At 47.9% G+C, this 18,685-nt stretch overlaps 1 long non-coding RNA gene across 1 annotated transcript in view; it reads right to left on the minus strand.

The window, feature by feature from the left end:
- Window positions 1–3,843: 3,843 nt before the first annotated feature.
- The window catches only part of LOC135093553 (uncharacterized), a 34,009-nt gene continuing 19,167 nt past the window's right edge, over window positions 3,844–18,685 (minus strand). Inside the window, exons 2-3 of the long non-coding RNA XR_010263417.1 lie at window positions 4,372–4,493; window positions 3,844–3,969 (exon numbers count right to left, since the gene is read on the minus strand). This is a non-coding gene — a long non-coding RNA (uncharacterized LOC135093553). The remainder of the gene's footprint in view (window positions 3,970–4,371; window positions 4,494–18,685) is intronic.

Consider the following 18,685-nt stretch of genomic DNA (forward strand, 5'->3'; position numbering starts at 1 on the left):
CACTGTTCTTCTCCTAAATCTATTAACAGTGGTTGCTCAGGGTTCTGTCCTGTCACCTACTCTCTTCTTATTATTCATTAATGATCTAAACCAAACTTCTTGTCCTATCCACTCCTATGCTGATGATACCACCCTGCACTTTTTCCAGGTCTTTTCATACACGTCCAACCCTTCAGGAGGTAAACATTTCACCCAGGGAAGCCACAGAACGCCTGACTTCTGATCCTTCTAAAATTTCTGATTGGGGCAGAGCAAACTTGGTATTGTTCAATGCCTTAAAAACTCCATTCCTCCATCTATCAACTCGACACAACCTTCCAGACAACTATCCCCTCTTCTTCAATGACACTCAACTGTCCCCCTCTTCTACACTGAACATCCTCGATCTGTCCTTTACTTATAATCTGAACTGGAAACTTCACATCTCATCTCTAGCTAAAACAGCTTCTATGAAGTTAAGTGTTCTGAGACGTCTCCGCCAGTTTTTCTCATCCCCCCAAGATACTAACTCTGTATAAGGGCCTTATCCGTCTATGTATAGAGTATGCTTCACATGTCTTGGGGGGTTCCACTCATACTGCTCTTCTAGACAGGGTGGAATCGAAAGCTTTTCGTCTCATCAACTCCTCTCCTCTAACTGACTGTCTTCAGCCTCTCTCTCACCGCCGCAATGTTGCATATCTAGCTGTCTTCTACCGCTATTTTCATGCTAACTGCTCTTCTGATCTTGCTAACTGCATGCCTCCCCTCCTCCCGCGGCCTCGCTGCTCAAGAATTTCTTCTTTCTCTCACCCCTATTCTGTCCACCTCTCTAACGCAAGAGTTAACCAGTATTCTCAATCATTCATCCCTTTCTCTGGTAAACTCTGGAACTCCCTGCCTGCTTCTGTATTTCCACCTTCCTATGATTTGAATCAAAAGCTTTTGATACATCCAAGGCAACAGCAAAAGTTTCACCAAAATCTCTAAAAGAGGATGACCAAGACTCAGTAAGGAAAACCAGAAGATCACCAGTAGAGCGGCCTTGACGGAACCCATACTGGCGATCAGATAGAAGGTTGTGAAGTGATAGATGTTTAAGAATCTTCCTGTTGAGGATAGATTCAAAAATTTTAGATAGGCAGGAAATTAAAGCAATAGGACGGTAGTTTGAGGGATTAGAACGGTCACCCTTTTTAGGAACAAGTTGAATGTAGGCAAACTTCCAGCAAGAAGGAAAGGTAGATGTTGACAGACAGAGCTGAAAGAGTTTGACTAGGCAAGGTGCAAGCACGGAGGCACAGTTTCGGAGAACAATAGGAGGGACCCCATCAGGTCCATAAGCCTTCCGAGGGTTTAGGCCAGCGAGGGCATGGAAAACATCATTGTGAAGAATTTTAATACGTGGCATGAAGTAGTCAGAGGGTGGAGGAGAGCGAGGAACAAGCCCAGAATCGTCCAAGGTAGAGTTTTTAGCAAAGGTTTGAGTGAAGAGTTCAACTTTAGAAATATATGTGATAGCAGTGGTGCCATCTGGTTGAAATAGAGGAGGGAAAGAAGAAGAAGCAAAGTTATTGGAGATATTTTTGGCTAGATGCCAGAAATCACGAGGGGAGTTAGACCTTGAAAGGTTTTGACACTTTCTGTTAATGAAGGAGTTTTTGGCTAGTTGAAGAACAGACTTGGCATGGTTCCGGGCAGAAATATAAAGTGCATGAGATTCTGGTGATGGAAGGCTTAAGTACCTTTTGTGGGCCACCTCTCTATCATGTATAGCACGAAAACAAGCTGTGTTAAACCAAGGTTTAGAAGGTTTAGGACGAGAAAAAGAGTGAGCAATGTACGCCTCCATGCCAGACACTATCACTTCTGTTAGGCGCTCAGCACACAAAGACAGGTCTCTGACACGGAAGCAGTAGTCATTCCAAGGAAAATCAGCAAAATACCTCCTTAGCTCCCTCCAACTAGCAGAGGCAAAACGCCAGAGGCACCTTCGCTTAGGGGGATCCTGAGGAGGGATCGGAGCGATACGACAAGATATAGATATGAGATTGTGATCGAAGGAGCCCAACGGAGAAGAAAGGGTGACAGCATAAGCAGAAGGATTAGAGGTCAGGAAAAGGTCAAGAATGTTGGGCGTATCTCCAAGACGGTCAGGAATACGAGTAGGGTGTTGCACCAATTGCTCTAGGTTATGGAGGATAGCAAAGTTGTAGGCTAGTTCACCAGGATGGTCAGTGAAGGGAGAGGAAAGACAAAGCTGGTGGTGAACATTGAAGTCTCCAAGAATGGAGATCTCTGCAAAAGGGAAGAGGGTCAGAATGTGCTCCACTTTGGAAGTGGTCAAAGAATTTCTTATAATCAGAGGAGTTAGGTGAGAGGTATAAAGCACAGATAAATTTAGTACGAGAGTGACTCTGTAGTCGTAGCCAGATGGTGGAAAATTCTGAAGATTCAAGAGTGTGGGCACGAGAGCAGGTTAAGTCAATGAGCACATAAACGCAGCATCCAGCTTTGGATCGAAAATGAGGATAGAGAAAATAGGAGGGAACAGAAAAGGGGCTAATGTCAGTTGCCTCAGACACCTGAGTTTCAGTGAGGAAAAGAAGATGAGGTTTAGAAGAGGAAAGGTGGTGGTCTACAGATTGAAAATTAGATCTTAGACCGCGATTGTTGCAGAAGTTAAAGAAGGAAAAGTTGAGGGGGGGGAATGTCAAGACACTTAGGTTCGTCGACAGAAAGGCAGTCCGACCTGGGGACATTTATGGTCCCCTCCCCAGATGGGGACTCCGAGGCTGGTGTAGGAGTCGCCATGATGATTTTAAAATTTTTGAGTGAAGGGTGTGTGTGTTATTAGGTGCTTGTTGTTTTGTGTGGAGGAAGAGAGTTGTCTTTAGAGGGCAGGCTATGACTGCCCCCCCTTGTGTTGTGAGACACAAAGGGAAACGTTCAGTGAGGTCACAGCTGGGTTTAATGATAAGTTCACAGCACCCCCTGAACAGTGCTTTAGACGTCACTGGGAGTAATTATCGTTTCAGCAGGTGTCTACTGCCTCCTCCTTGGAACTGTCCTCTAACTAACTGTCTTCAGCCTGTTTCTCATCGCCGCATTGTTGGATCTCTTGCTATCTTCTACTGGTATTTTCATGGCAACTGCCCTTCTGATCTTGCTAAATGCATGCCTCCCTTCCTCCCTTGGGCTCGCTGTAAAGATTCATCTTTCTCTCATCCCTATTCTGCCCACCTCTCTAATGCACGAGTTAACCAGTATTTTCAATTATTCATCCTTTTCTCTGGTAAACTCTAGAACTCCCTGCCTGCGTCTGTATTTCCACTTTCCTATGACCTGAATTCTTTCAAGAGTGAGGTTTCAAGATACTTATCCTGTATTTCTGACCAACTCAGTGGGCCTTTTTTTCTTTTCAGTTCCAGTTTACGTTGCCCTTAGCCGGTGCCCCACCTACATAATATATATATATATATATATATATATATATATATATATATATATATATATATATATATATATATATATATATATATATATATATATATATATATATATATATATATATATATATATATATATATATATATATATATATATATATATATATATATATATATGAGCAAGAACTGTATCGCTAGTTAGACTGGAGCTCTAAGGGTACATATGCCCAAAACACGAAGGAAGCACAAAATATGAAATCAGTGAAACATACACTTAATTTCAGTTTACAAATATGCTTTAATATAGGGTCTATACATTCACAAAATGAAATTCCCTCCCTCCCTCCCTCTCTCTCTCTCTCTCTCTCTCTCTCTCTCTCTCTCTCTCTCTCTCTCTCTCTCTCTCTCTCTCTTTCACTCTCTCCATTAATGGCCACAGACAAACCTTTAATGTGTTGTAAACAACGCTTCCACCCATCAGTATGTACGGTATCTCGTGTTGCTCTACCATTTCCTCCAGGTTGGTGAAAGGAAGAGACACCTACAGGAATAACATAAGATGAAGACATTGGTAATTGTTCCTTCTTAACAAAGCTAAATCTCGTGTGTATGCTTTCAGTGACCAAAAACCTTGATATAGTTATCTTACGCAGTATTTGCAAATTACCTTAAAAAATTACAAGAATGATTCTTGGCTCACAGTGCACACACACACACACACACACACACACACACACACACACACACACACACACACACACACACACACACACACACACACACCTCACTTTAATTATGGTGCTAACATAAAATATGAAAATAAAAGAAAGTACATAACTCCCCGTGACCTCAACGCATCACCATCTTTTCTTTCACCATGAATCATACTAGCCTTTAGCAAGAACAAAAGAAAAATATCTTCTTAGTAAAACAAACCACTTACATGGGGTATAATGAGCATTGCCTTCAAGTTGCTTTTATACAGTGTGGCGATGATAAGGGAGGACAGCAGCCACACACCTCCAACTACTCGGCCAGTGTTACTTCTTGGAAACCAGCTCATGGCTAAAAGAGAGAGAGAGAGAGAGAGAGAGAGAGAGAGAGAGAGAGAGAGAGAGAGAGAGAGAGAGAGAGAGAGAGAGAGAGAGAGAGAGAGAGAGAGAGAGAGAGAGAGAGAGAGAGAGAGAGCGGAAAAGTTTATTATTATTATTATTATTATTATTATTATTATTATTATTATTATTATTATTATTATTATTACTATTACTTATTATTATTATTATTATTATTATTATTATTATTAATATTATTATTATTATTATTATCATTATTATTATTATTATTATTATTATTATCATTTATTTATTTATTTTCATTATTATTATCATTACCATTATCCGTTCAATCCGCCTCACGCACCCCTTCTGCGACGACTCCTCCCGTTGTCGTCATCTTCATCCACTATAAATGGGCGCGCAACCTCGCAATGTTACCTGATATAGGTGCGGACGAGACCATCATTGGCCTTCAACACCTGAACGATATAGGTTTATAGACAAGACCTGAAGCCACCACCTGACGCCCCGAGACTTACTGTAGACGGCTCAGTTATGAAACCTGCATTTGGATCCTTCAGCTACAGGTGAAGGAAAGAAGACAAAGACTTGGATAGACATCCATTACTGTACGCCAGTCCCATTGCTGTCATACAAGGCTTGCAGGGACCTGACACTAATCCCCGCCAAGTTCCCTCAGCCGATATCCGAGGTGACGTGCGTGTGCGAGCATCCGAGGACGCACATGACAGCGAGGCCCCACCTCCTCAGTTATCCCCCTTCTCAACACGCGCCGCTCCCAGTTGCATATCACTGCCGCTTTCAGATCACCTCCTACCACGGACCTAACACTCCCATTCAACACCACCACCACCCCTTCAACAGCCAAGGCGTTTTTCTTACAGGAGTATGATGACGTCCTGATGAAGAAGGAGGACCTGTAGTTAACACCGCTACGCCCAATGAATGGAACGCCAATGCGCATTCACCTGTGGGAGGATGCAAAGCCCTTTGCCATCAATACACCTCGGTAGATTTCGCTGGCCTTCCAGGACCCCGCACAGCAAGAACTGCAGTCGATGGTGACCCAGGGTATAATTGCAGGGTGATGAGACATCACCCTGGTGTCACCCACTGGTCGCTGTCCACGAGCCCAACGGTGGGGTGAGGATCACTATTGACCTGTCTCATCTTAAAAAGCAGATCTCTCCTTCCGCCCACACCTCACCGACACCATTTGCTGCCATCAGAAGTGTTGACCCTCAGGCTCACTACTTTACTACAGTCGACGCCCTGCAAGAATACTGACAGTTTGAGCTGGCTGAGGAGGACCAGCCGCTAACCACAATTATAACACCTAACGGTCGTTTCAAATATCTTCACGGCCCCATGGGATTTGTAGCAACAGGAAACGCCTTCTCTTTAAGGGACCCCATCTGGTATTTTTAACAGAAAATCATGAAAAATAGAAATAGAGTTTACCGCCTTATATGAGTCATAAACTTGGGAACATTTTCTCAAAGTTTTGCGTAGATATTGTTACCTCGTAGGCTTTTAAACTGATTTAAATCCCCACGCAATCCACATGGCTGGATTGTTTACATTTTGCGCTCTTTGGTGATGTCCTTACTTTTGGCATAGCCAAATTTAATTCATATATATATATATATATATATATATATATATATATATATATATATATATATATATATATATATATATATATATATATATATATATATATATATATATTTTTTTTTTTTTTTTTTAAAGGTGATCGTCATATGGCAACACGTCTCGTGACGTAAGGCAGCAGTCATTAGCACACTCGAGGTCACAGGTCACTTCTGGGGATAGGTGTTGTCATAGATCAAAGCACTGGACTTCTTTTAGAGTATGAAACCCTAAGTAAAGTATGTGCTGCATGTACATTTCAAGAAACTATGTACAAAAATAAGAAAGTGACCAAAGAGGCATATAAGTGGAAAGCAGGCCACGTCCCCTTCTGTAACATGAATTACGAAGGTGTATTTTGAGGTATGGAGGAAGCTGAATCTCTGGCATGCTGGAAAAGGTCCTTACAGCATAACATATGCATATGCTGGAATAACATAACATATGCATATACTGGAAAAGATCCTTACAGCATATGCACACTTTGTATGTGCACTTTGAGGGATGGAGATAGCTCAGCTTACAATCCAGTAAAAGAAACTGGTGTTTATGGAGAAAAACAAATTGAGAAATTGGAATGTGCAAACCATGTAACAAAAAGACTTGGGACAGGGCCTAGAAATTTGTGTAAACAAAGTTATTGAAGTGGGAAAAAGGGAAATCAACAAAGAAAAAATCCGTCTTAGGTGGAAAGAACAGAGTGAAAAATAATAGAACACTTGCAATATTACTTTGGACTGTTCATAAAAAAAGAAAAGTAAACACAACACCAGAAGAAATGAAGAAAGAGGTGATGTCATAATTTTATCACTGTTCTTCAATAGACAATGATCCTAAACAAAACGTGCCCTAAATGGCACATACCGAAAATGGTGCATTTGTTTGTATTAATAATTTTTTCTCTGTTTCTTTTCTAGGAATCAATATCACATTAAAACAATTTTTTAGTAATTAAGACTATGTTCAGTAAAAGTTTCAATAAATTTCAATGAATATCAACGGTATTCATTAATAAGGCAGGTGGGGTCCCTTAAGAGGGGATATGGCCACTACTAGGCGTCCCCAAATATGTTAAAGTGATGAATGATGTTCTCGTTCACGACCGAGACCTATTACCATATCTCCGCGTCAACACCATTCTTATCAGATGTCGGGAGAAAGGTATCACACTTACTGCAAACAAATTTGTCCTCGCCGAACCTGCGGTCAAGTTCTGCGGCTTCATGTTGTCAGCTGAGGACATCAGCGCCGACTCCAACAACCTCCGAGCAATTGCCGACTTCACAACCCAGGTGCAATAAGTTCAAGTGACCAGCGAGTTTCAAGTGATCAAGTGCGCGCGCAGCCCCATTTTTATTGCCAGAGCAGCCAGACGTACAACGCACTCACTCCCAGCCACGGCAACGCACAGACGTCTTCAGCTGACACCATGCGACAGCAGCAGTACTAGGTATGCCTTGTAGGTTAGGTAATGTTAGGTTAGGTCAGGTATTGCTGCACATCATTTAGGTTAGGTTAGGTAATACTAAGTTAGATTAATGTCCTATTATCTTAAAACCCGAAACATTCGTAGCACTGAATGGTTTGATAACCTAAATAATCCACACCTAATACTTGAATTCCAATAAAAAGTAAAAAGAACTGATATATTAAAGAGAATTGTTTACGTGGCATAGTACCTATTGCATCTCGGCCAATGCCTAAACATTCTTCCGAGGATAATAAGTGTGTCCTTAAAAGGGAGTCCAGGGAGGTCTGTGCGTTACCGTGAGCTCTACGTCCGGTAGTGAAAATAGGGCTGAACGAGCACTTGGCCTCTTGAAACTAGCTGGTCACTTAAAACTACGACACCGGCCAGTATTACTGACCTCAGATCTTTCATACCTCGTTAAGCAGCTGGCCAAATTCTCGCCCGAGATTTCCGTAGCTGCGCAGCCACTTCGACCACTGATGAGCCCACGACCCATGTTTACGTGAACAACCGAGTCGCAGAGTGCAGAGTGGCAACCCGCCGAGGAGGACTGTGCCCAACGAGCAATACAGAGGGAGCAGGATGTTGTCTCCCGCTACAATGAACGTGCCTGCACGCTACTTGACCTTGACGTTAACCAGCAAGTACGCATCCAGAACCCAAGGACCAACCGCGGGGACCAGTTGGGCACATTGTTGGCATACCACGAACCGCATCAATACGACGTCCGACTACCGTTTGGCCGTGTCCTGAGACGGAATGGCCGCTTTCTGCGCCCAGACACCGCCTCCGTGAACCCCTCCACAGACGCCCCTGTAATCCATGACCCATCACCGCTTCGACGTTCCAGGTGCCTGCGCGAGCAACATATTACGGTAGCCGCCCAGTCATTAGTTCAAGACTCTGCTATGAACTTGGTGGGGAGAGGGAGGTGTAGGAATATCGTTTAGTTAGGTAGGACAGACAAAGACAACACCCAACATAATATACTTATCCTTCACACATATACGAGCTACGCCTGGCAGCCGCAATTATACCCTTAAGACATTAGCTGCACACAGACTGTACGACAGGACAGGAAAGAGAGCCAGGATTGCTGTGTCCCTTGTAACTGGCACAAGAACAATATAGTGTTTGTTTCCTGGATCTTACTTAAATCCCTTTACGGTGACAGCTCTACAACCCAACCTACATGGAGTAATGAGTGTCCCACAGTTATACAGCCTATTTTTTTTTTTTTTCTGTTTCACCACCATTCTTGTGAAACATTTAACATGTTCTACGTATGTAGTCATGGACTGCATATTTTCCAGGTATCGCCCATCAACTCAGTAGGACACTGTGTGAAACAAACACAACTGTTTTGTTATCCGAAGCAAGGAGCGGTGACAAATGAAAACTTCCTTATATCAATGTCCCAATTTTTTAAACGTGGTGTTAGTAGTTACTAATACCAATGTAGATGATTCTTAGTACGTATCGTTTTTTTAAACTGTGGTGTTATTGTCATTTCGCTGGAGACACCACACACAGGTTCCAATAATAATTGTTCGTGTGTCCTACTCTTCCCCAACAAGAAACACCAATGATATTCACGACTCATGTTCGATTAAAAGTTGTGTAAAAAATATGATAATATATCAATATATTTTTGTGCTAAAGGAAAATAGTATTCATCATCGTTAGAAAGAGATTAAGGTGTTTATAAATGCGCTCGTTCGAGCGCCTTTCCCCTTGTGATTTATGGGTTCGTTTACATTGTGCTGTCGATTTTCATCACCTTTCCAAGGTTTACAACATCTTCATATGATAATTGCAGCATTAATGTTTTTATTTTATTATTTTTTTTATGCATGAAACATTAAATTTTAGTTATTCTCAGTCAGAAATATCTTGGTTGGTTATTATTAACTGGTACCTACAGTTATCTCACCAATTTCAACATGAAACCAGTCTGATAATATTCTGGACACCTTTCCCTCCGTTATTACTGATTGTTTTGGTTTAATTCTTTCGCTGACACATTTTAGAAGTGTTTGGGGGTTACAGGAGAGGTGGCATTTCCCTCACTCTGCTACGTTTTACGTCTATTCAAATGTTTGTGAAAAAATGGAACCAAAACAACCAATAACAATGGTTGGAAAGGACTCTAGAATATTACCACCACATTTTCCAGATTGATTCTGATACTCTTGTCAATCAATTTCGTAATCACAAGCACAAGACTCCATAACCTGATTCCAAACTAACTATAGTAGATGTCAGTTAAGAAACATTTCTAGTATAGTTTTGAAAACCCTTGAAAACAATTATTTGATTGCATACATTTGCAGCATATCTAGAACTCCTTGATTCTGTGCAGCAAGCTGAGGAAGCGATGCTTCCCAGAGTTGTTCTTAGAGGCAGACAAAATCTGTTCACATGCCTGTCTGAGGAGAGACTCATATATATATATATATATATATATATATATATATATATATATATATATATATATATATATATATATATATATATATATATATATATATATATATATATACATTCTACATAGTCTACATTGAATACTGCATTCGTTTATATATATATATATATATATATATATATATATATATATATATATATATATATATATATATATATATATATATATATATATATATATATATATATATATATATATATATATATATATATATATATATATATATATATATATATATATATATATATATATATATATATATATAAACGAATGCAGTATTCAATGTAGACTGTTTAAGCAGGAAAACTGTAAGGCATTGATCAGCTGCTATTCGGCAGGTACCTAAGACACTTCAGAGCTGTCAACCTGTGCGAAGAGTGCTGTTGGTGTTGGATTCTCCTGGGAGGGCCTGGGCGTAGGAAAGTCCCCGCACATTTTGCGTAGGTGCGAGCAGTCTCTCCTCGTAAGTGGTACAAGAAATCTCGCCTCGTGAATGGCCACCACCTTCTCATCAGTTGACCTAACGTAACCTAACTTTACCTAACCTAACTAACCAAACCTAACCTAACCTGACAAATCTAATCTTACCTAACATAGCCGATATAATCTGTTATAATAAGAAACTATATCCAGTAATATTGGTACAGGGTAGTTAGCTTAAGGTTAAGGTTAGGTTTGATTATATTAGTTAGGTTAGGGTTAGGTTAGCTAATGAGAGGGTGGCGGCCTATCACGTGGCGTGACTGCTCGCACATGCACAGAATGTGCGGGGACTTACCTGCGCGCAGGCCCTCCCGTTCTCCTAACACCACGTCGTGTCTCCTTCCCCGAGATTAAAAAACGCATTAGCAAAGTTTGTAAGAGGATATACGACGTGAAGCTTGGTGTTGGGATTTACTAACACCAATGTTTATAAAAATCGGGCCAATATGTCAAACATTGTATCCGTTATTATATGCTTTGGAAAACTTTCGAGGGAATAACCTAAGTTGCCATGTTGTTATTTTCTCCCGGGCGATTTTTTTTTTTTTTTCCCAGAGTGAGGAGCGAGTTGCATGTTTTATTGCAATGTGACGCTCATGTCGGCAATTCTAAAGCCGCTTGATACTGAAGTAGTAGCAGGGAAAGTAGTACCAGTAGTAGTTGTAGTAGTAATAGTAGTAGTTGTTGTTGTTGTTGTTGTTGTTGTGATCAAGTCAAAATCAAAAAGCTTTATTTCGTTTAATGAAATATACCTAGTGAGTACTCACTAGTACTATATTCGAGAAATAGTTATCTTATATAAGTATGAATAAAAACTTCAGCTATGATATAAATGAAATGGTTAAAATGTTCCTAGAGCAAATTTAAATAATCAAAATCATTAAGAAGAAAAATATTGTAAAGCACTGATGTGTGTGTGTGTGTGTGTGTGTGTGTGTGTATGTGTGTGTGTGCATATATATATATATATATATATATATATATATATATATATATATATATATATATATATATATATATATATATATATATATATATATATATATATATATATATATATATATATATATATATATATATATATATATATATGTATATATATATCGTGCTCAATAGGGATAATAGGCCATTAACATTATTGGGCAAGAGAATTTTGGACAGTAAGGTTAAGGATGTTAATTAATGGCTTGCTCAGTAACGTTGATATAACTTGATCATTAAAATAAAATCATTAAAAAAAAAAAAAAACACTGAGATGCCAGTCCCATAAAAGGGTCCAAAGCGGTAGTCAAAAATTGAAGAAGTGTCTTGAAACCTCCCTCTAGAAGGAATTTAAGTCATAGGAAGGTGGAAATACAGAAGCTGGCAGGGAAATCCAGAGTTTACCAGAGAAAGGGATGAATGATTGAGAATACTGGTTAACTCTTGCATTAGAGAGGTGGAAAGAAGAGGGGTGAGAGAAAGAAGAGTCTTGTGCAGCGCGGCCGCGGGAGGAGGGGAGGCATGCAGTTAGCAAGATCAGAAGAGCAGTTAGCATGAAAATAGCGGTAGAAGACAACTAGATATGCAACATTGCGGCGGTGAGAGAGAGGCTGAAGACAGTCAGTTAGAGGAGAGGAGTTGATGAGACGAAAAGCTTTTGATTTCATCCTGTCTGGAAGAGCGGTATGAGTGGAAACCCACCAGACATGTGAAACACACTCCATACATGGACGGATAAGGACCTTGTACAGAGTTAGCAGCTGGGGTGGAAGGTGAAAAAAAAACTGGCGGAGACGTCTCAGAACACTTAACTTCATAGAAGCTGTTTTAGCTAGAGATGAGATGTGAAGTTTCTAGTTCAGATTAAAAGTAAAAAGCAGACCGAGGATGTTCAGTGTAGAATAGGGGGACAGTTGAGTGTCACTGAAGAAGAGGGGATAGTTGTCTGGAGGGTTGTGTCGAGTTGGTGAATGGAGGAATTGAGTTTTTGAGACACTGAACAATACCAAGTTTGCTTTGCTCCAATCAGAAATTTTAGAAAGATTAGAAGTGAGGCGTTCTATGGCTTCCTTGCGTGAAATATTTACTTCCTGAATTGTTGGATGAAAAGACGTGGAAAAGTGTCTAGTGATCTAGGTGAAAGCCGCCAGGAATATGAGAAGAGAAAACCGACAGGTAACCGTCAGCAGTTGCAAGTCCTTTAATCTCTTAACTCGCCAGAGATAGAGAAGAGAAAACCGACAGGTAACCGTCAGCAGTTACAAGTCCTTTAATCTCTTAACTCTTTTAGATCACCAGCTAAGGTTATATTCATAGCCACTTGTTAGACTGGTTGAACTCTCTCTACCTTTATTTAACATTTATTATTAAAGGTTTATTGAGTATTATGTCAACATATACATATATACATATTGCACAAAGGAAAAAATATACATGAATGTACATAATACACAAAGCGGGCACCAGCCCGCAGGTGGGGGAGTCTTGGGTCCCGGTGGTGGGCGGTGCGGTGGCGCGGCGAGGAGTGCTGCTCGCCGGTCAGGAAAGGAGCTGCGACCTGTTCAGCGGGGCGGGGGCGCTGCCCTGAGAACTCGCAGCATCAGGTCTGTGGGCGTGTGGCGGACGATGAGGGCAGCCCTGGCCTCGCGGCTGCTGAGGAGATCACCGCCTACAGGATGGGCCGGTGGTGGCGGCGTTGGTCTGAGGGCGGCGGTGGCCGGACAGGACAGTAGGTAGTGCACTAGCGGGTGGCGGCTGTGCCTCCCGCAGTGGTCGCACTCCTGCCCCCGAAAGTCGTCGTACAGCTGTTCCCTGGTGCAGTAGCCCAGCCTTACGCGTTGCAGCAACACGCCGTCTGCTCTGGGCTGCTGCTGGGAGGCGTCCAACGACTGGTAGCCAGTGGCGGAGGCGTACCAAGCTGCCTGTCTCTTCCTTGTTTCCAGCTGCCGGTGCGTGTGGCGGGCGCGCTTGGTTGCGGCGAGCCTGGCTCGCGCCCTCACTTGGCTCAGGCTGGGCGGCACATGCCTTGTCACCTGGGGGCCACTAGCAGCTCTCTTGGCGGCTGCGTCAGCAGCCTCGTTGCCTCGTACTCCCACGTGGCTGGGTATCCAGTTGAGCCTCACCCGCCGCCCCTGCGCGGCGAGGCTCTGGAGGCTACCCAGGATGGCGGTGACGAGGCCCACGTTGTCGCTGGGATACGGCTGTTGTAGAGCCTGTAGCCCCGTTCTGGAGTCGGTGTGGAGCACCACGGTGCGCTCCCGCCGGTGTTGAGCGTGCTCCAGGGCCAGCAGGATGGCCACCAGTTCTGTCTGCAGGGTGGAGCAGTGGTCGGGAGTCCTCTCACACACCTCGGCCCCTCTGGTGATGGCAGCAGCGCCCGTCCTTCCGCTGTCAGGGTCAGCCGAGCCATCGGTGTAGTACACAACACTGTCTGGCTCGGTGACCTGCGCCATGGCCATGAAGGCGTGCTGCCGCATCTCCTCCACCGCGCAGAGCGCCTTGCTGGCGGGCAGCTGTGTGGCGGAGAACTCTGCCGCGGGTGGCTCCCACGGGGGTGGGGCGCGGAAGGTGGGGGCAGGGAGGTCCGCCTGTGGCCAGTTCTCCATGCGAGCCAGGTTGTGGGTAGCCAGCGTGCACTGCAGCAGCCACGGGTTGCGGCGGAGAGATTCGGCACCCTGCGTCCCCGCCAGCCTCAGTCTCCTCTGTGTCACTCCCTCCGCGTCACGCTGCAGCACCCTCGCTACGCGGCAGGCCGTGATCTGCTGTACCCTGGTGGTGAGGGGTACCAGTCTGGTCTCGCTCTGCATGACGCATGCGCTGGACCACCTCGGTGCCCCCAGCATGGTCCTCATTGCGGTGTTTTGTAGCACCTCGATCCGCTCCTGCTGGTTTGGAGAGAGTGCTATGAGGACGGGGGCGCTGTAATCCACCAGCGAGCGAACAGCGTGCACGTAGTACTGGCGCAGGACGGAAAAAGTGGCGCCCGCGCTGATTCGCGTCATGGCCCGCATCACGTTCAGCCTAGACTGCGTCCTCTCCCTCAGGTAGGCGGCGTGGGCTGTGAAGGACAGCCGCTTGTCCACCCACACACCGAGGTACTGGTAGGAGTTGGTCCATGCCAGCTCAACTCCCTGGACGCGGAGCTGCCAGGTTGGGTCTGCCGCCTTCACCATCATGGCCCGGGACTTCTCTGCCGAGATCTTGAGCCCCAGGTCCTGGCATTTCCTGCTGATGAGGTCGAGTGCCTGCTGCGTCCTCCTGAGCTTGTTGCCCCTTCCGGTGACGACGAGGGCGAGGTCATCGGCGTAGCTCAGCAGGACGGTGCCAGCGTGGAAAGGCAGTGCCACTAGCTGTTCCATCAGCAGGTTGAACAGTAGAGGGCTGAGGATGCCGCCCTGGGGCGTCCCGTTCTCAAGTACCTTGAAGGTCGACCTCAGGCCCTGGAACCTAACCCTGGCGCGGCGGCGCTGCAGGTAGTCGCGGAGCCAGGCCAGCAGCCTTCCTCGCACCCCTTTCCGCACGAGTGCGTCGAGGATGGCGTGAGGGCTGGCTAGCTCGAACGCCTTCTCGAGGTCGATGAAGACGATGACGGCGGGGCGGTGGTCAATTTGGGTAAGCAGGGCGAGGATGCTGTCTGCCGTGCTCACTCCGCGGGTGTAGCCGAACACATGTGGGTGAGAGGGCCCCACGCGCCACTGTAGCCGCGCGAGCACCATCCTCTCAGCCGTTTTGGCCGTGCAGCTGAGGAGAGAGATGGGTCTGATCTTGGTGGGCTCCCTCGGCTTTGGAATCGGCTGAATGTCGGCTTCCTTCCACGCGGGCGGCAGACAGCCCGCCATCCATGAGGCGTTGATGGTGGCCAACAGCGCGGCGTCCCCAGCCGGCCCAGCGTGCGCCAACATGGAGTATGGCACGCCGTCCGCCCCCGCTGCCGTGTCGCGGCCTCTCCTCCTAGCCCGCTCCAGCTCTTGAAGGGAGAAGGGCTGGTCAGTCACGTCGGCTTCCTCCATCGCCTCCCTGACAGCCTCGTCGCGGTGTGGTCGGAGCTGCTGCTGGATGCGTTGTGTCTGGGGAGGAAGCTGGTCACTGGAGCTCCGCGTGGTGAACATGGTGGCAAGCCTCTCTGCCTCCTGCTGCGGGTGCGGGTGGGCGGGCGGGCGGGGCGGGGCAGCGCCGGAGGCTGTCCTCACGCTCCTCCACAGCTGGCCTAGAGACGTGTGGTGGCTAAAAGTGGCGCACCACTCCAGCCACTTAGCCTCTCTGGCCCTCAGGGATACCTGCCGTGCGCGGGCCACCACATCCTGTAGGAGTCTTAGGTTGTTGGGGTTGGGGCGCCTTTTGTACAGTTTTCTGTGCTGGTTGACACGGTGGTTGTGCTCGCGCACCTCTTCGTTGTAGTACCACCAGTCTGTCCGGTGGCGGCGGCTCGGGGTGCACCTGGGGATGGCTGCGGCGGCTGCGGTCTGGATGGCCGTCGTCAGGTCCCTCTCCTGCTGATGTAGGTCGGCGGGCGGCTGATAGGCGGCCCACCACTCGTCAAGAGAGGCCTGAAACTTGGTCCAGTCCGCTCTCCTTATGTTCCAGCGTGGGGGCGGGCGGGGTGGGACCGGCGGGGCCACTGGGAGGGTGGTGAGGGTGGCAAAGTGGTCGCTGGTGAGGGTCGGGTGCACCTGCCACGTAGCGCCTGCCGCCAGGTCACTCGAGACCAACGTGAGGTCAAGCCTTCCTCCCCGGGTGTGGGTGGCCTCCCCTGTGTTGAGAAGGCACACGTGAGGGATTTCCTCGAGCAGCACGGCCAGGTGGCGGCCCGTTTCGTTGGCTGGGGACGGTGACTGTAGCATGGGGTGGTGGGCGTTGAGGTCGCCCGCAACCAAGAGACTGGAGTGGGAGGCGAGGGTGAGAAGCTCTCCTGCCTCCAGCTGGTGTCGCTGGCTCCTGTATACGTTGTATACCAGGAGCGGGAGACTTCCCACCTGCAGCTCCAGCGCCAGGACCTCCACTCCGTCCCCGCAGTTGACTGGGGCTGCAACCCTGCGGTGAGGGATTGTGCTCCTCACCAGCGCTGCACAGCCTCGGGTGCCCTCCGCTGTGGGGAGCGAGTGAAGGGTGTAGCCCGCCACCCTCCATTCAAAGTCGGCGGGCGTCAGTGTTTCCTGGAGGAGCACAACGTCAAGGTGCTCCTCGAAGACGGCCTGTAGGACTTGATGTTTCTTGGGTCGCAGGCCCTGCACGTTCCATTGCAGGACTCTGAGCCTGGGGGGCCCTGCAGGCTGGTCCGCGTGGGTGGCGCCCTCAGCATATCTCCTCTCCATGTTGGTGGTGAAGGTCTGGTGGTTGGAGGGAGGGGCACAGACGTGGGTCCCTCGAGTTCAGCGGTGGTGGCAGGAGGCCGCACTCAGAGATGGCCGTGGCCGTCTCCTGGCGGAGAAGCGCGTCCAGATCGTCCCGCCTAGCGGGGACGTGATCAGGGCTGGCAAGCAGCTCCGCCATCAACTGCACCATCCGCGCCATGAGGCAGTTGACCACCGCGCGGGTTTCTTCGCTGAGACAGGCGGGCACCCCGTGGAGAGGATCGCTCGGGACCATGGCTCTCCTCCTCACCGTTGTCGGTGCTGGGCCTGTCGCCGCACGGGCGGGGGCGTCGCCGGGAGGGTCTCTCCCTTGTGTGCCGCTGCTCGGGTGGTGGGGCTTGGCTCGAGCATGCTTGGTAGGGGTGCTACCTGAGCGAGTGGAGGGGTGGGCGGAGGGGGTGCGGCTCTCCGTGCCTATGGCTGGAAGCTGTACCTCGGGTCGGCGGTGAGGGGGTTGCCGGTTAATCTCTTCCGGTCTTGCCGCTGGCTGGGACGGGGGTGGGGGGGTGGCTGAGGGGGCCTGCCGCGGGACCCAAGCTGACCTGACTGGAGGTGGGGCGGGTGCAACGGGATCTCGCGCTGACCTTCCTGGCTGGCCACGTGGTGGATGCTGTTGCTGCTGGGGCTGAGCGATCTGTTGCCGGGGCTGCCCATGCGACGCTGTATGGCGACGTCGACGTTGCCGCCTTGGTGGCGCCTGAGACTGCTGTTGTTGCTGCTGGCGTGAACGAGGCATCCTACGGAGCCTCTCAGGGCACTGGGGGTTCCACGCGTGGTGGTTTTTCCCACAGTTTGGGCACCTGGCGGTGGTTGCCTCGTTGGCCTTATGGCGGGCGATGCACTCCTCCGTCGGGTGGGGCAGGCTGCACACGCCGCACCTGGCGGCATGTTCGCACCGCGCCTGCAGGTGGTTGTACCGTTGGCACCTGTAACATCTTACAGGCTCACCTTGGTAGGGGCGCAGGGAGTATCTGCCCCAGCAGCCGAGATCCAACTTGGCGGGCGGCGGCCCCACACACACAAGTAGCACCTGTCTCGTGGGCAACTTGTCCCTCTTGGAGGTCAGACGCTGGGCGGAGGTCACCTGAGGGTGAGCCTCTACCGCCTCGAGAGGCAGGTCGAGCGGGTAGCGCTCCAGCACCACCTTGTGCCTCTTTTCGCTTGGGTCGAGGAGGAGCACCCTGTTTCCTTCCTCCGCGATGCGGCGCAGGAGTGCCGTGGAATCCTCGTCCTTGGGCGTGACCACGTGCTCACCCTTGAGATTAACCCTTACCTGTATCCGAAGGGTCGGATACTCCCTCTCGAGGGCAGAGATGGCTCGGTAAGAGTTCTCGTATTCGCCCAGGCTGCCCAGCTTGAACTTGGGCCTCGGGGGCTGGTGGCGGCGAGCTCGGCTGGTCGTGACGGTAGTCCATCCTTGCTCCTCACCGCCGTCCTGCTGCTGCTGCTGCACCACGTCGCTGAAAACGGAGAGGTCGAGTGGGGCCCAGTCCGCTTCGGTAGCGTTGTCCTCCTGCCATGAAGGCTGGAGGCTGCGGGTGGCTCGCTTCGGTGAGCGCTCATCACTGCTGCTGTCCTCCAGCAGGTTACGGGCCGCTTTCTTGGGCGTGGAGCACTTTAGGGATGCTGAAGAAGAGGATGCTCTTGCCCTCTTCCCTGAACCGTTGTTCAGCACTAGCACTTGGTCACTGTTGAATGCCATGACGATTGAACGAGGCGGGAACGACACACGTGGTATTTAGGGTAGGTCAGAGGGA

The sequence above is a fragment of the Scylla paramamosain genome, chromosome 43, assembly GCF_035594125.1.
Source record: "Scylla paramamosain isolate STU-SP2022 chromosome 43, ASM3559412v1, whole genome shotgun sequence".
Taxonomy (NCBI): domain Eukaryota; kingdom Metazoa; phylum Arthropoda; class Malacostraca; order Decapoda; family Portunidae; genus Scylla; species Scylla paramamosain.